This window comes from Dermacentor albipictus, unplaced genomic scaffold, assembly GCF_038994185.2.
Source record: "Dermacentor albipictus isolate Rhodes 1998 colony unplaced genomic scaffold, USDA_Dalb.pri_finalv2 scaffold_16, whole genome shotgun sequence".
NCBI classification, from domain to species: domain Eukaryota; kingdom Metazoa; phylum Arthropoda; class Arachnida; order Ixodida; family Ixodidae; genus Dermacentor; species Dermacentor albipictus.
This window is the reverse complement of record NW_027225570.1, coordinates 4,847,501-4,872,678: the sequence shown is the minus strand read 5'-3', so window position 1 is coordinate 4,872,678 and position 25,178 is coordinate 4,847,501. Positions and strand designations below refer to the sequence as shown.

General features: G+C 50.1%; 1 protein-coding gene and 1 pseudogene across 3 annotated transcripts in view; both read left to right on the top strand.

The window, feature by feature from the left end:
- LOC135920494 (sphingosine-1-phosphate phosphatase 2-like) overlaps positions 1-25,178 on the top strand; it is a 187,635-nt gene that overhangs the window by 123,931 nt on the left and 38,526 nt on the right. The gene's annotated exons all lie outside the window — the stretch shown is intronic.
- Positions 9,935-22,685, top strand: LOC135920501 (uncharacterized; annotated as a pseudogene).

The window sequence follows — 25,178 nt, the reverse complement described above, 5'->3', positions numbered from 1 at the left end:
GAAAGTTCAGCGTGTTCTTTGGCTTGCTAAATTCGATCCATGCTGGACGACCATGTTGAGAAGCAGGGCAGCGTCAACAGTGAAGGGCAGTAGGATTTCCTTTGGCTCCTTTCTCCATTGGAGTGATGATTTGGTTTCGGGGTGGCATATATGTCCAGGCTCCCGTACGTGTAAGCCACTTGGTTACAAAAGACAGAAAGAAAACACGAAGAGAACAAGTAAAGACACGATAGAAAATACAAAAATGAGTTGCATGCAGAAAATTATTTATGGAAGAATTAACCGCAGTGGGGGTAGTCGGACTGGGGTTGGCTCCCACGCTAATTTTGCTGGGAGCCTCAGAGTTAAGTTGCCTTATGTTTCCCCAGTTGAGGCTGTGTACTGACTAGAAGACTGGTAGCATTGTGCTACAAGAAAACAAAAGAGACATGTTAGGAAAATTAGGAACATTTAAAAAGAAACAGTCAGAGAAAAAAACAATGATAAAATAAAATAATTAAAAGGAAACAAGCTAAAACAGATGAAAAGAGCAAAAAGAAGCCATAAGAGACGAGAGAATGAAAGAGCTGATGCAGGCATCAACCAGGGTGCCAATTGCCCGAGGTTAAGATGTCAGCATCTGGATGATGCTTTTGAAACTTGTTATTAATAGCGTTGCTAATGAAGTTATGCTCAGTGGCGTAGCAACAGGGGAGACCGGGGGGCCGTGGGCCCCGGGTGCAAGGGGCCTGTGGGGGGGGGGGCGCTGTCATATACGTCTGAAGACACCTCTCTTTCCGCCGGCTACACCGGGGGGGGGGGGTGACAGAAGACCTATCGGCCCCGGGTGCCAGACGACCTAGCTACGCCACTGGTTATGCTATGAGGAACGCGGCTCGTGGACGGATCCACACATCTGGAGGATATGATATGTTGTTTCCTGTGCCTTGTGGCACCTTCTGCAAAGCTTGGCCGAATCGTCGCTACTGTGCCGATTGGAGAGTGTCCGAGTTGGGAATAGGTTGGAGCGCAGCCGTAGGGCTTTTATGCGGTCTCCATCACTCATGAACCTTGAATCAGGTCTGAGCCACCTATTCCCAAGTGGCTCATTCTCAAAGGCAAAAAGGCTTTTGTTGGTGTATTTTGATCTTACGTCCTCCAGGTGTTTTCCTAGCGGCCCGAAGGGCCTTCTCAAGGGATGAACTTTCAACGATTCCCGACGGGACCCCGATTCTCTCCTCTAAAGTTCGTCGGGAACCGTCGAGTGCGCCCTCTAGGACCGTGTCCCCGATAGAAGAGCCCAGACGCTGAGGCCTCGTGAAGGACTATTTGGTTTTCGGCCGAAACGCGAGAGAGCTCCAAGACGCCTAGGCCTCCAGCTCGGTGAGGTGCATGAATAAGAAAGTCCGGAAAAGAATGGGGAAGGTGAAGAATGTGTTTTACTCCCTGCCTAATGCTTCTGTCTAGTGCAGAAGCAATAGGCATTACTGAAAGGGAGCTGGAGGTAGCATGTAGCAATTTTCGCATCACTAGAGAGGAAATGCACTGCAATTTTTTAAAAGGCTTCAGTTTGGCCAAATTGATTAGAGCCAGTGCTCTCTGAATTAAGGTAATAGAAGTCTTTGGTGGCTTGTTGACGAAGAAGACGCCGAGATATTTGATGGGCTCGTTCCGGCTCTTTGGAGTGACCATGACGTCCCCCAGCCAAAGCTGGGGGACATCATAATTAAACCATTTGAGCCGTTGAGCCTCGTATCTCCACCCAAAATATTGCGTCTTGTTGGGGTTGATTTCTAGTCCAATTTTCTTGAAGTGGTGCTGTGCTACCTCCAGGTTCCTTGACAGTTCCTCGAGGGTTGAAGCTAACAAAATGATGTCGTCCGTATATGCCATCGCGGATACAGTCAAACCTTCTATGTTGTTTTACCAAACCCTGATGAGTTAAGCTCATGCAGACGGGGATCAAGCGTTCAGTTGAATAAAAACGGAGAGGGGGTCGCCCTGCTTGATCCCTCTCTGCAAGAGCACTCGCATGCCATCCGTGCGGCCCCTGTAGGAATAAGTGATAAACTGATCAGCGTATTGATCTGCTATCGACTTCACGTAGTCATCATGTGGCCCTCCCTCCCGTAAAGACAGGAGGAGCGCCTGATATCTGACGGAATCAAAAGCTTTCCTTAAATCCAGTGAGGCCGCATAGAAGTGACGGTTAATGCGCTTGGCATGTTTCAGTTGGCAAAGTCGAACAGTTGAAGGTTCGACTTTGCAGCTCGGTCCTCAGAAAACCCGCTTTGAAGCGGGTGAAATATGTGCTGCTGTTGCAGCCTGGCCAGCAGCAGGCGTGAGTATAGTCTTATGAGCACCGATGAAATGGTTACGGGCCTCAGGTCCGAGGCGGAGGCAGCGTCCGGGCACTTTGGTATGAACACTAGCTGTTCGTGATAAATGGAGCTCATCTGGCGGGTGGTGGTGCGTGAGCCAGTTGTTCATAACCAGTGCCAGGACCTCTGTACGGAGCTTGCGCAGCTCTTTCACTGACAGGCCGTCCGGCCCCGAAGCTGATGCCGTTCCCATTCCCTTTAGTGCATCGGAAATCTCGTCTGTGCTGAATCTGGGGCAATGCGAGGGGAAGCGACTTTTTACCCCTACTTCGATTACTGTAGGGGATTGACTACTGAATATTGGGTTGCAGGCCGAATGGATTTGCTTTAGGGTGATTGGCTTAACAGTACCCGTGTCCGAAATAAGTTCCTCTAGGAAGAGGCCCAGGGCGTACAGGCGTTGGTGCTCCTTGAAGAGGCGCTGTTTAAACACCCGAGAGCGCTCTCTGGGCCGCCTCTTCAGAGGGGAGTCTTCGGTTTGTAGCTGATTGCCACTACTCCGCCTCCGAGCCGGTCGCGATCGTACTCCGAAAAAGTCGTACAGGGCCCTCAAATCTGACATGGTCAGGGGATATTCAACCATATTGGCCGCCATACCAGCATTGTCGAGCCCGAAGACAAGTAGAGTCTCGTGGGCCTCGTTATTGGTAGCAAATGTTGCTGGGTTAATCAGGATTTCGGTGTGGGAATTTGGTGCATCATGCATCGGCTGAGGTAGAGTCTGCGCAGGCAGGCAATTTGACTTTTGGGCCAAGATTTCTCTATACCTTCCCTGCCTGCGGAGGCCTTTGATGGATTCGGCCGATCTGGATGGATAGATCGCTGCCAGGGCAGGGTTAATGTGCCGCTCTCCAGGCGGAAGCCTCACCTCGGCCTGCGCCAGCATTCTAATCTGTGCCTCCGTCCACCTCTCGTATGAGCTGTCCGCAGGCACAGCTGATGGTCTCTGTCTCGCTTGCTCTGTCTTTCCCCGAGGATATCTGCCATCCGCTGTTGTGGGAGAGACGGAAGGGGATCCCTGGGGTAGCGCAGCTATTATGTCGGCGTTAGGCAAGGCTTCCAGAGGAACCAGGGTTTTGGCGGGGTTTGCAGAAGAATCGGGCAGCACCTGCCCTGGTGTAACTGGGCTTTTCGGCACGGAAGTGCAGTCCTCCACCTCTAGTGGCACGGGAACACCTCCCCCTGTGTAGCCAGATTGGGGCTCTGGTGCGGTGGGCGACAGTGGCCGAGGCGTGAGCCAATGGCTGCCAAGCTCTCCCCTCCCGGCATAGGGTGGCGAGTGCCGACGTGTTGCACTATACCCCGGCGGCGTCAGGCCCGACGCGCCTATCGACCCAGTAGATGTTGACTGGGGAGGCCCCTGAGATTTGTCCAACTCCGAGGCACACTCACGAGACCCTGGTGGCACCCCGGCATTGCCGGCAGGGTGGTCTATCTTCAGGGAGAGACCTCGTGGAGTTGTCCTTTCAGGGGTGGGCGTGGGCTCATCCTCACCGGACGAAGAAAAGTGCAATCGTAGTGACTGCAATGCTGCCTTGGATGACCTCCTGCATTTCGACCGTGGCCGTGACCCGCCAAAAGATGGTAAGAGCCCAATCCACTCATTCTTGCCACTGCGCTTTGCGACGTCTAGCTCGCTCTTAACCTCAGCTTCTATGTTTTGGTATTGAGCCGAAGCAACAAGAGAGCCGATATGCCATGTCTTCCCAGGGATCCAAAGGCTCGTTCGATAGTTGGAGGCAGAGTCCCCCAACTGAAGCCTGACTGACGCGACGCGGCGGATTTCTGTTATGTCCCAATGATCGGGTGACTTAAGCTTGTCTGGTTTTGGGGGGCTAATTGGGGTTGAATTAATTGGGGCTGAGCTAAATGGTTTGGAGCGAGAAGTTGGAGGTATAGGCGAAATTTTGGTTACAGAGGGAGGGGTTTCTTTATTACTGGATTTTGATGTCGACGGGTGTAATAAGCCCACGGGAGTGCTATAGTGTCCTTCGGATCTCGTGGATGCAGGCCGGGATGACCATTCGGTCCCTGTAGACTGTTCTGACGAACCTTCTTTCGGCACTTTGCGAAGTGCGCCGAGGCAGAATGTGAAGTTGGGGATTGGGCCGTGTTACAGGCCTAGCATTGCCATATCACCCTGAGCTTATGGTATTTAATATAGTGTGCCTCGAGAGAGACATGTGACGTGAACGAAATTTCGCACTTGGTGCAGTTATTTTTGGTCGACAGATAATTTAGTGCAATATTAGAGTCCGAATGTTTTGAAAAGTCGCTAGCGCTCGGCCCAGAAGCAGTGCCAGCGAGGAGAGTCGCGCCATCCGGTATATCAGCCTCATGTTCGGAGTCAGGCCCGGATGGCAGCGGCTCGCTGGCCCGCGTCAGAGCTGCTGAATGCTCGCATTGCCAGTAATGAGAGGCAATGCTTCTCGAGCTTTTTTTAATGAGCCCGCAGGTGGAGCATTTCCATTGAATGGAGAGGTCGTGCTGCTGGCTGTAGTTCCGTTCTAGGTAGTTCCGTTCTAGGCCGACCAATCTACGTTCTGGTAACCCGCATACATGGCACACAACTGGGGAAGCTGGATAGTCTAGGACTAGGACGTTTGTGGCCATAAAAGGCAGCAATATAATACGAAAAAAAAAGAAAATTCAAAAGTTCAAAAGAAAATGGAAAGGTCCCCGTGTGGACGCTCGTGGCAACGATATGCAGATTCAGTGGGGAAGAAAAGAGAAATGAAAAGAGGAAAAACAAGGAAGAAATTTGGGATTTGAACCTGTGACGCCTGGATGTTGGCCGGAAAGATGGCGGTCTGTCGGTCTATTGGAAAGATGGCCTGGCGGTCTGTTGCTCCGGCAGGTCCCAGTGCAGTTGAAGACGCATAGCTCCTCTCCAGAGCCTCGTACTTACTTGGGGATTGCTTCAAATAGTCCGCGATTTCGGATGGTCGCAAGGCATACCTTATTTGAAACATGGCCGATCCTTGAGGAGAGGGAACTCGAGCGGCTATTGATGCTAAGAAAACTTAACAGGTGCATCGGCGGGCGGCGCCCGCTTAGCGCGTTAACGTGGGAAGGAGGCGCGAGCCGCTATCCCAGTGAGTGAAGCTTGGGCGAGCCGAATGCCTTTTGTCTAATTACTACGAACCTGGTGTTACTATTTTTGAAAGGAAAAGCGGCCCAGAGGGCGGCTGCACACCTAGTTCTACGACCGATTATTTTCTATATATATGGATATATATTTCCATTTATGGAATCGAATGCAAGTGGTGCCCGCTTGTTTCTGCGTGTAGTAGTTAATAGAATAATTGTAAGAGAAGAAAAAAAGTAGAAAAAAAGGGATGAAAAAGGGATGAAGAGGGAGAAAAAAATTACTCAAGGAGGTACCACGGCGCCGTGGCTTTGAAGCGCACGCGCGGGAGTGAGATGGGAGGAAATAAAAATGTGCGTGGCGATGGTACGCACGCGTGAGACGGTCCTAATAAATTTCATCATCATCAGCCTGGTTACGCCCACTGCAGGGCAAAGGCCTCTCCCATACTTCTCCAACAACCCCGGTCATGTACTAATTGTGGCCATGCGGTCCCTGCAAACTTCTTAATCTCATCCGCCCACCTAACTTTCTGCCGCCCCCTGCTACGCTTCCCTTCCCTTGGGATCCAGTCCGTAACCCTCAATGACCATCGGTTATCTTCCCTCCTCATTACGTGTCCTGCTCATGCCCATTTCTTTTTCTTGATTTCAACTAAGATGTCATTAACTCGCGTTTGTTCCCTCACCCAATCTGCTCTTTTCTTATCCCTTAACGTTACACCTATCATTCTTCTTTCCATAGCTCGTTGCGTCGTCCTCAATTTGAGTAGAACCCTTTTCGTAAGCCTCCACGTTTCTGCCCCGTAGGTGAGTACTGGTGAGACACAGCTATAATATACTTTTCTCTTGAGGGATAATGGCAACCTGCTTTTCATGATCTGAGAATGCCTGCCAAACGCACCCCAGCCCATTCTTATTCTTCTGATTCTTTCCGTCTCATGATCCGGATCCGCCGTCACTACCTGCCCTAAGTAGATGTATTCCCTTACGACTTCCAGTGCCTCACTGCCTATTGTAAATTGCTGTTCTCTTCCGAGACTGTTAAACATTACTTTAGTTTTCTGCGGATTAATTTTTAGACCCACTCTTCTGCTTTGCCTCTCCAGGTCAGTGAGCACGCATTGCAATTGGTCCCCTGAGTAACTAAGCAAAGCAATATCATCAGCGAATCGCAAGTTACTAAGGTATTCTCCATTAACTTTTATCCCCATTTCTTCCCGATCCAGGTCTCTGAATACCTCCTGTAAACACGCTGTCAATAGCATTGGAGAGATCGTATCTCCCTGCCTGACGCCTTTCTTTATTGGGATTTTGTTGCTTGCTTTATGGAGGACTACGGTGGCTGTGGAGCCGCTATAGATATCTTTCAGTATTTTTACATACGGCTCGTCTACACCCTGATTCCGTAATGCCTCCATGACTGCTGAGGTTTCGATAAAATCAAACGCTTTCCCGTAATCAATAAAAGCTATATATAAGGGTTGGTCATATTCTGCACATTTCTCTATAACCTTATTGATAGTGTGAATATGATCAATTGTTGAGTAGCCTTTACGGAATCCTACCTGGTCCTTTGCTTGACAGAAGTCTAGGGTGTTCCTGATTCTATTTGCGATTACCTTAGTAAATAGTTTGTAGGCGATGGACAGTAAGCTGATCGGTCTATAATTTTTCAAGTCTTTGCCGTCCCCTTTCTTATGGATTAGGATTATGTTAGCGTTCTTCCAAGAATCCGATACGCTCGAGGTCATGAGGCATTGCGTATACAGGGTGGCCACTTTCTCTAGAACAATCTGTCCACCATCCTTCAACAAATTTACTGTTACCTGATCCTCCCCAGCTGCCTTCCCCCTTTGCATATCTCCCAAGGCTTTCTTTACTTCTTCCGGCGTTACCTTTGGTATTTCGAATTCCTCTAGACTATTTTCTCTTCCAATATCGTCGTGGGTGCCACTGGTACTGTATAAATCTCTATAGAAGTCCGCAGCCACTTGAACTATCTCATCCATATTAGTAATGATATTGCCGGCTTTGTCTCTTTACGCATACATCTGATTCTTGCCTATTCCTAGTTTCTTCACTGTTTTTAGGCTTCCTCCGTTCCTGAGAGCACGTTCAATTCTATCCATATTATACTTTCTTATGTCAGCTGTCTTACGCTTGTTGATTAACTTCGAAAGTTCTGCCAGTTCTATTCTAGCTGTAGGGTTAGAGCTTTCATACATTGGCGTTTCTTGATCACATCTTTCGTCTCCTGCGATAGTTTGCTGGTGTTAGTGTGCCGACTTCCATTGCACACTCCTTAATGATGCCCACAAGATTGTCGTTCATTGTCTCAACACTAAGGTCCTCTTCCTGAGTTAAAGCTGAATACCTGTTCTGTAGCTTGATCTGGAATTCTTCTATTTTCCCTCTTACTGCTAACTCATTAATCGGCTTCTTATGTACTAGTTTCTTCCGTTCCCTGCTCAGGTCTAGGCTAATTCGAGTTCTTACCATCCTGTGGTCACTGCAGCGCACTTTGCCGAGCACGTCCACATCTTGTATGATGCCAGGGTTAGCGCAGAGTATGAAGTCTCTTTCATTTCTACTCTCGCCGTTCGGGCTCCTCCACGTCCACTTTCAGCTATCCTGCTTGCGGAAGAAGGTATTCATTATCCTCATATTATTCTGTTCCGCAAACTCTACTAATAACTCTCCCCTGCCATTCCTAGTGCCTATGCCATATTCCCCCACTGCCTTGTCTCCAACCTGCTTCTTGCCTACCTTGGCATTAAAGTCGCCCATTAGTACAGTGTATTTAGTTTTCACTCTACCCATCACCGATTCCACGTCTTCATAGAAGCTTTCGGCTTCCTGGTCATCATGGCTGGATGTAGGGGCGTAGACCTGTACAATCTTCATTTTGTACCTCTTATTAAGTTTCACAACAAGACCTGCCACGCTCTCGTTAATGCTATAGAGTTCCTGTATGTTACCAGCTATAATCTCATTAATCAGGAATCCGACTCCTAGTTCTCTTTTCTCCGCTAAGCCCCGGTAGCACAGGACGTGTCCGCTTTTTAGCACTGTATATGCTTCTTTTGGCCTCCTATCTTCACTGAGCCCTATTATATCCCATTTACTGCCCTCTAATTCCTCCAATAGCACTGCTAGACTCGCCTCACTAGATAACGTTCTAGCGTTAAACGTTGCCAGGTTCATATTCCAATGGCGGCCTGTCCGGAGCCAGTGATTCTTAGCACCCTCTGCTGCGTCGCAGGTCTGACCGCCGCCATGGTCAGTTGCTTCGCAGCTGCTGGGGACTGAGGGCCGGGGTTTGATTGATGTGTTCATATAGGAGGTTGTGGCCAAGTACTGCACCAGGGTGGCCAATCGTGCTCTGGTGTTAGCGGTTCTGGTCACCGGGATCAGGCCACACTCCAGGCCTGTTTGTGCAATTTTATCAACACGCGGATTTTTTTTAATCCGGTGGAAAATTGCCGGCACCGGGATTCGAACCCTGGACCTCTTGCACGCGAGGCGGGTGTTCTATCTCTACGCCACCGCTGCATCTCTTTTACCTTACTGTAAATATGCAGATGAGGGTAAACAAAATATTGAGTGCATACCAGATTATTTGATGCCCCCCATGTGGCTTATATAGCACCAAATCACGACTCTCACGTAGTAATTGACTATAAAGCCCCGTTTGGCATATTTTCCGCACGAATATATGTCAACTGGTAATTGCTATAGACCGCTCATCAATGCTGCTAAAATAAAGTGGCCTTACGGCTTCTCAACACTGAGAAAAAGTGCATTCAATAGATAGCAATTTCCGATGTGAAAGCTTGTTTATTTGGTCGGGAACCTTAAGGATTTCAAAAACAACAAGCGCTACAACTAACTGCAAATTAACTGCAGCGCATGTCTTGCTTCCATGCCCACTAATTCTCGCAGCTTCGAGCTGGCGCAGGTGAATGCGTAACCTCTTCTTGCATAACCTGATATAAGCATGTGTTCCAGAGAATCATTGTGTCGCTGGCATGCCTCCAGACTGCACTGAGCCCTCTTGATAGAATATTCTGTCACAGCCTTTAGAGGAGACTTCAGGGTGAACAGGTTGTCAGTCCAGGACTTGATTCCCTTAAAGTGCTCTTCGCAGGATGTGAGCATGCTCATAACTTCACCGCTCGGATAGCATAAGTTCTTACCATCATGAAAATACTCCTTTAGTGCAGTTAAATATCCATGCTCATGGCTCGTTGAGCCCAGCATTGCAGCCCTGCACTGCTCGCAGTTTATCGTTTTTTTTTCCAAAATTTCTTTCACAAGAAAGCCACCAATATGGTGCAAAATGCTGTACTCAAATGAAGTCAGTGCTTCTTCCAGTCATTCCGTGAGTGGTTCGTGCACTGGAGCACGCAACACCCGGGCACTTCGGACCAGAAAACGCCGTGCACGTCTCTCTCGACCGGCCGTAATGGAATGTGGGGAGCGCAATGGCGGCCGGCGGTCGGAAGGCGGCACTGAGCCCTTCACAGAATGACTCCACCCTCCGAGAGGGCGCGCGCATCGAGGCGCGAGTAAAGCCCCTTAAACTTCGTAAAGTAGTGCCACGCTTTGAAGAATGCCGCCTCCTCCTCCAGCGCTCTGGCCGAAGCCGACACCGCGTCGCTATTGGCCTAATGGCATCACGTGGCCCCTTGCGCCGGCTTTGTTTGTTTACAGTCGCGCTTCAGTACCATCTTTGCTCGAGAAGCGGCGCTTGTTGGCGGCATTCTTTCCGTTCCTATTCTGTGTTGTTTTGATCTTGTGAGCGCCTTGAAGGATGTTTTGTGGCAACTGCGACGTCGCTTCACGTCATTTTCTGTTACCATGACCTGCTGCGCGTTTGGATGCCAATATAGTTTTAGCAAAGGCAAGAATATGTTCGCGATACCGTCCGGTAAGCGCAACGGGTTAAGAAGAAAGACATGGCTTCACCGAATCGGGAGGGAGAACTTCCGACCAACTTCCTCCGCGCGACTATGTGATGTAAGTTGTGACTCTCTCAGAGTATTGTATGTGCCAGGCTTGCGTATTGTGCTGCGGGCAATAACGTAGTAGATATTGCACAGTTCACTGTGCATGTTGTCATTTGTACGCACGCTTTAACATGATTTTTACGCAACGTCTGCTTTGCTTATATGCGCACTACGTGGTCTTGTTAGTCATATTTGGTGCGCTTGATCGTTTTGAACGCCAACCGGCTTGAGTTCGCGGGCACGCGAGGTTGCGTGCGATAACGTGATTACGAAATTTGTAAGATTCAGCGCAGTCCTTTTGATAAAATTTCAGTCTCGATCATGAAAGCGCCTCAGGAGAGCAACTCTCTGCCTTTTGTGGTTACTTACTAGCCTTCTTTAGACAGACTAGCTTTGTTTGCCACATTTGTTCGTGTTCCTCGTTGGCGGTCGCCCGGTGGATTTGCGATACAGAGGCACCGATGAAAAGCGTGCGTGCTTTCCCGAAACAGTGTTACGCGGTGCGTTCGTCGTCGAGCGACCGCATCATAGGTAATTGAGACGTATGTGCTAATTCGCGTGAGCTTTAAAGTGTGCGAAGCTGAAGATGCGGCGGTGCAGCACTCGCAAAGAAAACGTGCGGTCGCCCGCCCGTTCCCTGGCTGATTTAGTCGTCGTTCGTGCTTAGTTGTTTGCTCGTTCGTTCGCACGCTCGTTTAGTCGTTTGCTCGCTCGTTAGTTCGCGCGCTCATATAGTCGTTCGCTTGCTCGTCTATTCTACTATTAGTTTCTACAGTCACTATGCCTTATTGAGACGCGCTTGCTGTAGGACTCTTAGGCTGGTGCGTTTATTTACGCAATGAGACAATAAATGGTGCACACGGACTTGTGACTGCAAAGGCAAATCTGTAATGCATCTATGTGAAAATAAACTGTTAACTTGCAACTCGAATGCCGTTTCATATCATTTTAACCTATGGATAAAACCATTTCACTTGCCGCAATTTCGGCCGCGCCATGGCGGGGGGATTCTTTGCGCGATCATGACTTCACTAATAAAGTCATATCTCGCAAATGTTACTTCGAAGGGAGTTCAACCGTTCTCAATGCATGCACCTCAGTGCAACTCGGTTCGCGACAAGTACGTCACTTAGTAAACGGACGAACCAACGCACGATGAAGTGTTATTCGTGATAAGTCATTAACCTCAAAAAAATTACTGAAGGCCACAGTAGTCTTGTTTGAGAATGGGTCAAGCATTGTTATCGCGCTCCCGCTTCGCGCACGAATGCTAAAAACTCATTTTATTTTCTTGTGTACGCACAGTCCCGACTCGATGATCGGCCGCGGTATTTCTGTCGGCGTTGAGACACGAGAAACATAATAGCACCAGCGCCCACCTCTGAGGCTTTGCGCGCGCTTAGATTGGCAAGCACGCACATTGGCGGCACTGTACTTGTAATACACTTTCGAGCCTCCAGAGCAGTGATCTCCGGCAGCCTTTGTACGTCATAGCTGATACGCGCCGCGAATTCACATGGTAAGGGCGGCGCGGATTCTTTAGGCTGAGGGCTTGCTGGAAGCCAAGAGGTTGTCACTCGATGGTAAACGTGTTATTTACAACCATTCGCAACAATATCTTGCGACACGCCATTGACAAATGTTGCGTACCTAACTGTAGGGCACGCGATACATTCGCAGTCGTCAACGCACAGCGTTAACACTCCGTCAGATACTTTTTAAAGAAATAGTTATCAAAAATGAAACAAAAGCTGCCGTTACCGAATTTGTATAAGCATCCGACTAAAGATTCTATGCTGTACACGAAGTTACGCGGAGCTGGAAAGCCAACGTGAAAGCCTAAAGAGCACTACCTTGCTATGCGTGCATTCACTCTGCGAAAGGTCGTCTGCTGCGCTCGAGCAAGTAGGCGGTGCCATGGTCGAGGAGGGAGCGTGAAAGAGAGGAGAAACGAGGAGGAGTGAAGGCGGAGGAGGAGAGTGGCACTACTTTACGAAGTTTCAGGGGCTTTAGGCGCGAGGAGCGAGCGATGTGTCAAAGACCAGAGCAAAAAAGCAGGCGCACACCAAGTCTGTGCTCCTGCACCAAGCCGCGCCGTATCAATCCAGAGGAAAGGAAAGCAGCGACAAGCGATCGTATAAAAGCCTAGTGCAAAAACCAGACGCACACCAATCTGCGCTCGGAAAAGCGATCGTGTAAAAGCCCAGTGCAGAAAGCAGGAGCACATCAACCTGCGCTCGGAAAAGTGTGTGCAAGAACGTAGCGAACCGCGCCAATCCAATCCAGAAAAGGGAAAAGGGGAAGTAATGTGTGACACTAAGCTTAGTGTTACCCGGTTTCCGAGGGAAACGATTTTAAAAATAGACGAGATATAAGATAGCCATCAGGCTCACCGAGGGGATGACGTCCGCACGGGACCACCGCAAGAACCTTACTGACACATGACCCCCTGTTGCAAGCACATAGGACCCCGTGCAGTCGGCCGGGCGCAAGTCACGAGCGTGCCGATCGCCCAAGGCGAGGGGATCACGTCCGATTACAATGGCTGTCTCTTCCGCTTGTTCCGCTTCTGCGCTTCTCACGCTCGCTGCCGTCCTCGTGGCGCCGGTTGACGCCTCTATGACGACCGCTGCGAAGGCGTTCCGTTGGTATTCGGCCGCGTCCACATAACGCGCGTGCTCGTCGTTGGCGTGCAGGAGCCTTGGCCCTCGCCGCTCTTCTCCTGCTGAACTTGGGATTCATGTTCTTGGGTATGGGGTCCATTCTAGTCTGGCGTCGGACCTCTTCCGGGACGGGGAGCTTCATCTCCGTCTCGTTCGAGTGTCCTATTCCAATGCCTCCTTTACTAGATGCCTGCCGCGTCGCTAGCCTTCCCATTAGAGCGGAGGTTCCCGTAGTTCAGGGTAGCCGCGGAGAGACGGCGCTCGCAGCCGACCCACTTCCTGTTGCGGAGGAAGTGACGATTACTAGGCTGGCGCGCGCTCGACCAATGGCTTGACGAGAGACCACGAGTCCAGCCTCTGGGATCACAAAAGACGCCGTGAAAATCTCGGAGGCAGGGCTGCGTGATTTAGGTTTGCAGCGGCCACCACAGCTATCGCTCGCAGCCGACCTGAGTGGGGAAGAGTAAAGAGGAGAGGGGCAGGAACCAGCTTCTCGGCTCACGGGGCAGGCATCGCCTATTCCCAGGTCGTCCAGTATAGACTTCAGACTCAGCCCAGGTGGCGCTGCGGATGTATGGATGGATGCATGAGGCTCAACCCTTTGAAACGGGCTGCGGTGGCGCGCGCCACCTAGCCTTGAATAGTACTGTATGCATGCATACCTTTGTATTTACTCCTTTACTTTTGCGTTGATATTGTTACGTGTAGAAAGACACAGACGAAAGAGGCTATTCATAGGCTATTTACACTGGACTGGAGCCATAGCGCAAGGCCGACATTCACTCGCTCCAAGGGCACATACCCACTTCGTCGTCGTTCTCGCGGCGGCTCGTCCCTTGAGCATCGCTCGATGATATCGAAATACTACCCCCCGGCGGCAAAAGCGTCGTCATGGTGCTGTTAAATATCCAAGGGGCGTGAGAGTTGTAGGGTTTGAGCCGGGCGACGTGGACAATGTCACTGGTTGTCACAGCAGAGGACGTAGTAGGCGTGGCTAGAGCGATTTCGTAGGTGACATCGGTCACTTGGCGAAGCACGCGATATGGGCTCATGTAGCAGGAAAGCAGTTTTTCCCAAAGGCCAACTTTACGCGATGGTGATCAAAGCAACACGAGGGTGCCGGGCACAAAACTGACATCACGGTGACGGAGGTCGTAGCGTTGCTTTTGTTTGTCTTGAGACACTTGTAGACGAGCGCGCGCAAGTTGGCGAGCATGGTCAGCATGGGTGATAGCATCACGGGCATAAGCGCTAGTTGATGCTGTGGTGGACGGAAGCACAGTGTCCAGTGGTAGCGTCGGTTCACGATCATACAAGAGGTAAAAAGGAGACAAGCCAGCAGTGTCGAGACGGGAAGAGTTGTACGCAAAGTTGATGTAAGGTAGAGCCTGGTCCCAGTCACGGTGGTCGTCTGAAACGTATTTGGATAGCATGTCTGTAAGGGTGCGGTTCAAACGCTGAGTGAGGGCGTTCGTTTGAGGGTGGTAGGAGGTGGTAAATTTATGCTGTATTGAGCAGGCACGCATGATGTCGTTAATGACTTTGGCTAGGAACGTATGGCCACGGTCTGTGAGCGATTGACGCGCAGCACCATGAATCAAAATGATATCATGCAGGAGGAAATCCGCAACATCAGTTGCGCAACTGGTCGGAAGAGCGCGGGTTACGGCGTAGCGGGTCGCGTAGTCCGCCGCGACTGCAACCCTTTTGTTTCCTGATGTAGATTCCGGGAATGGGCCGAGAAGGTCTAAGCCGACACGATGGAAGGGCTCGGCAGGGATGTCGAGCGACTGCAGGTAACCAGCGGGGAGCTGGGAAGGCTTCTTGCGTCGTTGGCGAAGTTTGCAAGCGGCGACGTAACGTCGTACGGAACGGGCAAGGCCCGGCCAGAAAAAACGGCGACATACACGGTCATAGGTTCGAGATACGCCGAGGTGTCCTGCCGTTGGTGCGTCGTGAAGCTCTTCTAGAACGGTTGAGCGGAGGTGTTTAGGTATTACAAGCAGGAACTCCGAGCCGTCCGGATGAAGGTTACGACGGTACAGAATACCGTCGCGGAGGACGAAGAGGCGTAGTGTGGCGTCGGCCGGAGAGTGTTCAAAACGGTCTATGAGTGCTCTGATGTAAGCGTCACGACGTTGCTCGTCGGCGAAATGAAGCAGCTGCGACACAGAGAATACGCAAACAGCACTGGTAATGTTGGAGGAGTCAGGGTCGTCAACAGGGTAACTCGACAAGCTGTCAGCGTCTTGGTGCAGGCGGCCAGACTTGTAGACCACGGAATATGAAAGTTCTTGTAGCCGCAAAGCCCATCGACCCAAGCCGGCCTGTAGGATCTCTTAGCGATGAGAGCCAACAGAGAGCATGATGGTCAGTGACTACGGAAAAAGGGCGACCGTAAAGATAAGGACGGAACTTTGCAACCGCCCAGACTGCAGCAAGGCATTCTCGTTCCGTAATGGAATAGTTGCGCTCCGATGGCGTGAGGAGGCGGCTCGCATAAGCAATAACGCGATCCTGGCCTCGCTGACGCTGGACTAAGACGGCACCTACGCCATGACCGCTGGCATCTGTACGCGATTCTGTAGAAACATCAGGGTCGAAGTGGGTGAGAATGGGTGGTGAGGAGAGAAGAGTAACGAGACGAGACAAGGCGGCGGCTTCCGAAGTACCCCACGAGAATTTTACGCCTTTTTTCAAAAGATTAGTGAGGGGTCTAGGAATAGCCGCAAAATCTTTAACGAAGCAACGAAAGTACGAGCATAGCCCTACAATACATCGAACGTCTGCGGCTGTCATCGAAACGGGAAAGTCTCGGACAGCGCGAGTTTTGTCAGGATCAGGTTGTACTCCGGAAGCGTCAATGAGATGGCCCAGAAGAGTAATTTGGCGGCGGCCGAAACGACATTTGGACGAGTTAAGGTGCAGCTTCGCCTTTCGAAATACATGAAGTATAGCTGTTATACGCTCAAGGTGAGTGTCGAACGTGGGCGAGAAGACGATGACGTCGTCGAGGTAGCAGAGACATGTGGACCATTTGAAACCTCGAAGCAAGGAGTCCATCATACGCTTAAAGGTGGCAGGGGCGTTGCATAATCCAAATGGCATTACTTTAAATTGGTATAGGCCATAAGGTGCGATGAACGCGGTTTCTTCTCTGTCCATATCGTCAACGGCAATCTCCCAGTATCTAGAACGAAGATCAATAGAAGAGAAATAGCTGGAACCGTGGAGGCAGTCAAGGGCGTCGTCTATACGTGGGAGCGGGTAGACGTCCTTCTTAGTATGTTGTTCAGATGAGGGTAGTCTACACAGAAGCGCCACGTGCCATCCTTCTTCTTAACCAACACTACAGGTGACGCCCAGGGACTCGAAGAAGGCTCAATGATGTTTTTGTCTAGCATTTTGTTCACTTCACTTTGAATTACTTGGCGTTCCGACGCAGCAACTCGATACGGTCGTCGGTGAATAGGAGTAGCATCGCCAGTAAGAATCCGATGCTTGACCGCGAGCGTCTGGCCTAAAGGGCGATCGTCGAAGTCGAAAATATCTCTAGGTCTTCAGCCTGCGCAGAAGACAGGTCCGTCGCAACCATTTGCTGTATCTTGGGATCGGCGGCCGAGGCTGGCACGATGGGCCTGCTAAGCTCGCAAGAAGCATCGGTCGATAAAGTTGCCCCGTGATGGTCGCGGAGACAATCAACGTTGGCAAGGCAAATTCCTTGCGGTAGAATTTGCTTTGCCACTCCAAGGTTAAAGATATGCATGAAAGTGCGGTTCGCAGTAATAGTAAGTATACTGTGAGGCACGGTAACGTCACACTGTAGTGGAATGTCGGGCAGAGGAGTGACGAGGTACACGCCATCAGGGACTGGTGGGGATGACAAGAGTTCAGTATAGGCTATTGATTTTGGCGGCAGGCGAATAAAGCCGGTGAGGCGTAGGTGGCACTGGGGTGCATCAGAAGATTCTACGAGAATCGGCAACTCAAGGCGAAGGGTACTGGCAGAGCAGTTAATAAGAGCAGAATGCGCGGAGAGAAAATCGAGGCCGAGAATGAGATCGTGGGGGCAATGAGCCCCCACGATCGCCTGCCGCCAAAATCAATAGCCTATACTGAACTCTTGTCATCCCCACTAGCTAGTCCCTGATGGCGTGTACCTCGTCACTCCTCTGCCCGACATTCCACTACAGTGTGACGTTACCGTACCGCGGTGAAGAGAACAGGAGTGTGGCGGCCGGCGATGCTAACACGTCCCGTACACATGCCGATGATAGGCACAGTACCGCCATCCGCAACGCGGACGACGCGTGCCGACGCTGGGGTGAGGAGTTTGTTCATTCGTCATCAGAAGGCAGCACTCATAATAGAAAGGTGTGCTCCTGTATCGATGAGTGCCGTGACAGGATAGCCATCAACGTCAACTTCAAGAAGGTTTTGGTTCGTGTTTAACGTGAGCAGAGGATTTGAGGGCAGTGTCGACATCGCAGCTTCACCTCCAGAAGCTGCAGTTCCCAGTTTTCCGGCTAGGCCCGGGAGGCGATAGGCGGCGAAGAGAAGCGGCGGGTTTGGGGTGAACGAGACTGATGGCGTCGAGGTGAGGGCGAGCGGCTGTAGCGAAGGTTCGGAGCAGAGGCATCAGCGGCAGTGGGTTCATGGCGGGTGGCATAGGGAACAGAAGGCCCAAAGGTGCCGGAATAAGTGGCGGCGTATGTCTGAGGAGGCGGTGGCCATCGGTTGCGGCAGTGACGAGCGACGTGGCCGATGCGACAGCAGTGGAAGCAAATTGGTCTGTCATCAGTGGTACGCCATTCGGACGGGTTGCGGCGAGATGTGGTAGAAAAGGACTGTCGGGGACGAGGAGGGCCGGTCGAGAACTGGGGAACGCTGGGTTGAGATGTTGAACACACGGAGTTCAAACCCATGTTCTCAAGTTCCTGTCTGACTACGGCCTGAATCATGGCAATCGTGGTTGCTGGCGGATCGGGAGGCGTCGTGGAGAAAGCTGGCGAACAGGCGACCTCGAGCTCGCGGCGAACAATACGGGTGACGTCGTCACAGGTGGTGGCCTGACGCGCTCGACCCTCACATGTCGACGTTGCAGCAGTGTTGGGTAGCCGCGTGATGTGGTGTGTGATACGGCGGCACTTGGCTTGTTCAAGGCGACGGCATTCTTTAATGATGGCGTCGATTGTCGAGACGTTGCTGAAAACAAGCAAATTGAAAGCGTCGTCGGCGATGCCTTTTAAAACATGTGACACTTTATCTGATTCAGACATAGCATCGTTAGCTTTGCGGCATAGAGCCAACACGTCGAAGATGTATGAAACGTACGGCTCGGTAGATGTCTGAACACGAGACGCAAGAGTCTTTCTCGCGGCAACCTTGCGGCCAATGGGGTCGCCGAACAGTTCCCGTAGCTTGTCTTTGAAAGTGTCCCAACTGTTTATCTCGTCGTCATGCGTCTGGTACGACACGCGTGGGGTGCCGTCAAGATAAAATATTACATTGGCGAGCATAATGGTTGGGTTCCACCTGTTATTAGCGCTGGCATCTTCATATAGCTTGATTCATTCGTCAACGTCCTGTCCCTCCATGCCAGAGACCACACCAGGGTCGCGATGTTGGGCAACAGTGACGATGGGAGCAGTCGGAACAGCCGAAGCCGTTGCAGAGGCGGGCTCGTCACCGGGAGGCATGGTGACAAGCTCGGTGTACCGACCACTCCGGTGTTCCGTGGCGAGGACGGGGATCGCTGTCCTCCACCAGAATGTTATGTGTAGAAAGACACAGACGAAAGAGGCTGTTTACAGGAAATTTACACTGGACTGGAGCCAGAGCACCAGGCTGACATTCACTCGCGCCAAGGGCACAGACCCACTTCGCCGTCGTTCTCGCGGCGGCTCGTCCCTTGAGCATCGCTCGATGATATCGTAATAGTATTATCCACCTATCAGATAGCCTCCGTTTAGTTATTTCTACCTGTTCAAAGTCTATTTTACTTTCACTGTCTTTAAAACCCAAAGCTTTGAATAGTTTCCTTTTACATTCACCTGCAGGGTGAAGTTGTGTACAAGCAAGTATCAGGTGTTCAGCCGTTCCCTCCTCCTCTCCACGCGCCCCACACAACAAACCTATCTCCTGGTATCTGGCTCGGAACGTTTTAGTCCGCAGTACACCTGTCCTGGCCTCAAAAAGCTTCCCTTAGAGTTATCGTAAATATTTTCTTTTGCTATTTCTTGCTTAAACGTCCTGTGTGTCTATAATGCTGAAACCGCGTCACCAGCGCACCCGTCGCAGCCTTGGCGCGAACTGAGTAGTGCAAGGAGAGCTGTCTGTAAGCGAAGGTGCATAGGCCACAATGGACACTTCTCTTTCGTTTGTGTTGAGGCATGGTTTCCTAAAAATCAAGGACCTGGGAAAGGGAGGAAGCTCAGTAGGGCGGAGTACGTGTAGAATATGAAAGAAGTATCAGGTGTTATTTCGGCGTGCTGCAACTCGCAAGTACAGAGAGCATGAGGTTTGTTTATAGGCATATGAGCATAAAAATCTAAGCATTTCAAATTGGTTCATATTGAAAATGTCTTGAACACAAGACTTAATTAAGTATCTCCTATATTCTTATGCATTTTATCGTAACGTTTTTTCTTGCAATTATTTACAGAGAGTAAATCCTCCCATAGCCTTTTTCAGGGCAGCAAACAGCGTGCGAACATAACGAAAGAAAGCTTCCTACGATGCCTGCGCGCCGCATCTTTCTGTTTTGCAGGAGCTACAGCATCGCTCAGTACTTTTGAAGTTTTCGCAGACATTTTAACCAACACACGTGCACAAGTAAATGTAAATAAATGCGATATTGTTTTTACACACGTGCGTTACTTCGCAATTACTCATACAGTGATCCTACAGCAACATTATTGCTCGCATTTGAAAAACTCAGTCGAGCAGGATTGCGAAAAGTGCCTGTATCGGCGCAGTAGATACAAAATACCGGAACTAGGGATGAGCTCGCGATACAACGATGCTCTAGAACAGGATTTTGAATTCTCAAATGAACCAAAACGTTTGGTTAAACTGACCCGCCAAATCTCTCCGTTCCAATTGTTTAGTCAAGCGGAGGCGGACGAAAAATACCGACAGCACATGGTTCACAACCTTGTTTTTTCTGTTGCCAACGAGGTGGCGACTGCAGATTCTTGATTTTTCTCTTGGTTACCACGGTCCTCCGTCAGGGCTACGCAGCACAATTACAGCAGAACATTATCGCGCTTTCTCATGCGAGCCGTCGTGTAGTGGGGAATGCAAGTAATTACCCAACACGTTGAACGGCGCGTATCCATGCAGCGCTCTCACTTTTCCCCTTCATACGATCGCGATGGAAATCGGTAAAACTGAACATTGTTACTCAGTCCTTCCCGTTTATTGCAATTTACAACACAACAAGAGCGTCAATTGCGGCATTTCTTTGTAGCGTGCGTAGCTATCGAGATTGCCGTCGCTTCTACCATCAGTCTGACGATTGAGCCTGAGTGAGCCAGCAAGCGTTTTATGGCAATTCGGCGGCGCGTCCGACTAGCGGAGAAATTCATAGCTCTCTATCTGGGTGTTACATGCGCAAAACACTCGCAATATGGACCAAAATCTAGTTAAATCGTTGTTTCGCAGTCGCCAGCTGCATAGGAAACTTTACAAGAGAGTCGCGCTTCGCACTACTCAATTACTGCCTCTTCGCACCGGCAGGTGGCGCTATGTGTCTTGCAAAACTTGCAAACTTACGCAGCTTGCAAACGGAGAGTGTGAGGTGCATGGGCCGGATTGCTCGCTGACGCTCCTGTGGTCGAGGCTTCAGCGACGTCGTTCGTAGCTAAGTACTCTATTATTTTTATTAGCTAATGTTTCGAAGTGTTTGCTTTTGTATGGAGTAGGGGCGCAACGTAAACGTACGTAGTAGTAAACGTACCGGCTTTGTCTAGGTCTGGCGGCTCCCCCGTTAGGCCTAGGTGGTAGGCGGGACCTATTTGATAGGCCCTATTAATTCTTTCAGTTAGCTCTTTGGATTCTTACATGGGGTAGGGAGTGCAAATTTTTTAAAAAATTTTTGTTTGGGATAGCGGTCGAGGTCGGTTTTGCTCGAGTTATTTGGCGAACTTGCTCGTTGGGCCTAGGGACGTAGGCCTAGCGATGAAACCAAAGAACGCGAAGGCCGCGGGAACAGGGAGCAAGTGCAGTGCGACGAGTGCCTGCGATGGTGTTTCCTCGACGAGACTAAATTCCAGAATTTAGCAGACGCGGAGGGGTCTACACTCTAAGAACAGTTTACACCATTTGGAGTGCCCCTTCTGTCGGCAGTGCTATCATGCTGATAACGCGCGTGCCGTTCATTACTGAAAAGTACCGGGCTCGCAGCGTTAAAGAAAGGAAACGCATCAAGGCAGATGACGATTATTGTTGTGTGGCAGAAGGGGCACTCCAAAGGGTATAAACTGTTCTTAGAGTGTAGCTTCACGTGCAGGTCGTGCGAGGGTGTCAGGGAAGCCGTCCAAAAACTGGAGGGAATTGGGCGGCTAAGGTCGAAGAGCTTAAGGCCGACCTGAGGGAGGAACAGGAGAACCGTGTAGCACTGCAGGCGAAAGTTGACAATTTTGTCAAGGTGGAGGCGGCCCAGGCCGCGCAGTTAGTAAGGACTGTGGCCGAGCTTGAGGAAGAAAAAGAAAGGAGCGCCGAACTGGAAAGGCGGCTCGATGCGCTTGAGACGCGGGCAGCGGAGAATGTCGGGTTAGGACATCAAAGCGGTGGCAAAAACTCAGAGTAGGGTAGACTCTACAGGCGAAGAGGGAGGCAGGGAGCCAAAGCAAGCGGTCGCCAGCTCGCCGCCGGTGAATCGGCATAGTTATAGTGAAGCAGCCAACACGGCCCGAGTGAGGCGACGCTGCAGCCACAGGGGCGCCAGCGGGCGCGTAGAGAGGGGCAGCGGACACAGGCTGGAGGCGAACGGTTCATACGCAGAAGGGTCCTGGTGATAGGGGACTCCAACGTGGGGAGGGCTCAACAAGGCGTGATGGCGAGAGTGAAGGCGGACGGGCGAGTACAGGTGGAGGTGCAAACGCGCAAGGGCGTGGCGGAAGCAATGACCAAGGCGCGGGAAGTGGTAGGGGACAGCACGGAGAGCGACAGCTTGGTCATCATGGATGCTGGGCTCAATGACCTGCTTTCAGGGGAGAAGCCAGGACCTCGAGATGCACATTGAGACTGGGCTCAGTAAGCTTAGAGAGGCCTTCGGGAGGGTGCATGTGACCATATGCACTATCCCAGAGGTCCAGGGCCAAACTTACCAGGTAGAAAGGAGGGTGGTTGAGGCCAATCGGGTCATTAGGTGTCTTAGCGGACGACTCGGGTACAGCGTGATGGAGGTCAACAGGGACGTGTACGGAGCCGGCTTCCGGCCTTTTGTGCAGGATGGCATTCACTACAGTGGTGCCACTGGCAAACGGATAGGGGGCAGGATGGGTCGCCAGGCAACAGCTTTTTTAGGCGGACCTAGAGCCCTGAAAGAACCAGTGTAGGCGTGGACGATTCGAGGCAGGAGCCACAAACAAGCAAACATCGGTTCTATAGGAGAGGTGATAGGAATAAGCTCCAGAGCCAAATTAAGTCAGACATAGGGTTCATTAACATGCAAGGTGGCAGCAATAGGCTAAAATGGGAGGAAATCGAAGAGCAACTGAGGCAGGAGAACTAAATGGTTTATGGGTTTGTAGAGACACACCTTAGGGACATGGAACAACCGTCCTGTAACCCTGATTATGCATGGGAATACTGCAACAGTGTGCAGGGTAGAAGAAAGGGCAGGGGAATTGGAGCACTCATTCATAAAAGTACAAATTGACAAAGGGTCAAACAGGAATACAAGGAGCATTTATGGCTAAAAGGAAAAGTAGCAGGGGCGAAAACACTTCTAGGCTTTGTATACCTTTGGACAGGATCAAATGCTAAAGAGGAAAAAAAAATTTTGGACTGTATAGCAGCGGACATCAATGAGCTAGGAAAAGGATGTGAAGTAATTGTATTAGGAGACATGAATGCGCATGTTGAAGATATGGATGGGTACACAGACTCCACAGGTAACATGCTGCTGGATATGTGTGAGAGGCTTAACTTAGTTGTCTGTAACTCTACTGAAAAGTGTTACGGGATCATAACATGGGAGGTATGGGGTCGACACTCGACAATAGATTATGCGTTAATGTCACATAGCATGTACGATAGATTAGGAGCCATGATTATAGATGAACAAGGCTCCAGAAGTATAGGTAGCGACCACAAACGTATCAAGTTGAGTTTTAAGAGGGAAACTAAAGCACGAGCGACGCGCGAGGAAACGCCAGATGTGATTTTTTCCTCAGAAGACCAAGTGGAAATAGCGGCCAAACAAATTGAAGAGGAAATATCAGAGGGTACTGAAACTGATTGGACTTACCCAAAGTTAATGAGACTATTTGAGCGTGAGCTAGGTAAGGCGCGAGTCAGGAAAACAAGGCAAGTGATACGAAAACTCAAGAGCTGGTGAGATGAAGAGGTTAAGAATGCCATAAAGAAACGTCAGGAAGCCTCCAGGGAACACAGGTATTCCAAAGGTAAGGGAGAACCTGAAGCAGAAGTAGAGATTAAATGGGTAAACTGCATAAAATGCAAAAGGGAAGCATCCTATTTGATCAACAAGAAAATCAAGACAAAAGGGTCCCAATGGCTGTCAAAAATAAGCAATAAAAAGATAAACAGGCAGCTAGAAAATTCTGCCAACATCTGAACTCCTTGGGTAATAGGACAAGCCTAGAGCAGAGGTATATAGTAACAGTTCATGGTACTCGGTTTGAAGGAGAGGAGGCAATGGAGAATATAGGGACCGTGCTGAGGGAAAAAATTACAGAACAGAGAAATGGTACATGCAGTGTGTCGGAGAGGGATAGCACGGTCAATCCACTGATTTCGCTTGGACAAAGAGAGTGGGAAAGGGCCGAGAAGAGGGTGCCAAGTAGCACATCGGCAGGCCCAGGTGGTATTCCAATTATGTTAATAAAGAAATTGGGCCCGAAATCTAAGAAAGCATTAAGGGAGGTGGTGAGCAAAATGCTAATGGATGGTAAAGTACCTGACAAATGGAGGCTAAGTAGAATGAGGAAGACACTTAAGGGAAAGGGGGACAAAGCTGGCATAAATAACTACCGGCCTATAACAGTGACGTCAGTGGTTTGCAGGGTGGTCATGCAGATTATGAAGGACAGACTGCAGGCATGGGTAGAGAACGAGGGAGTGCTTAGAGAGCTATAAAATGGGTTCCGGAAGCGTAGGAGGCTAGAAGACAGTCTGTTCTCACTAACACATTGCATTGAAATAGCTGGAAAGGAACACAGACCCCTATGGCTGGCTTTTTTGGATATCAAGGGAGCCCATGACAGTGTACTTCAACAGGGCTTGTGGGGCATTCTGGAAACTTTAGGAGTGCAAGATGGAGTAACCAATTTCTTAAACGATATCTAAAAATCTAACCAGGTGATTATACAATGGGAAAAGCAGGTTTCGGAGCGTGTAATGATTCGGCGGGGGCTTAGGCAGGGGTGCCCATTGTCACCTCTGATCTTTATGCTGTACCTACAAGGTTTAGAAGCCAAAATACAGCAAAGTGAACTCGGCTTCAACCTATCATTTTTCAAACAAGGAAAACTGATGGAACAGTCATTACCAGGACTGATGTACGCGGATGATATTGTATTAATGGCTGACAACACAGAAGATCTGCAGGGATTGATGGACATATATGGTACAGAATTAGACAGATTAGGTTTGAGGTTTAGCAAAGAAGAATCAGCAGTCATGATTTTTAATGATAACATTTGCGGCGAGCATAAGATACACGAGATCACGCTGGAGATAGTCGATAAATACAGGTATCTTGGGGTGTGAATAAATAATGGCATTGAGCATCTGACAGAGTACAAAAATATGTAACGACTAAAGGTAACAGAAGGGCAGCGGTTATGAAGAGTAGGGCACTGTGG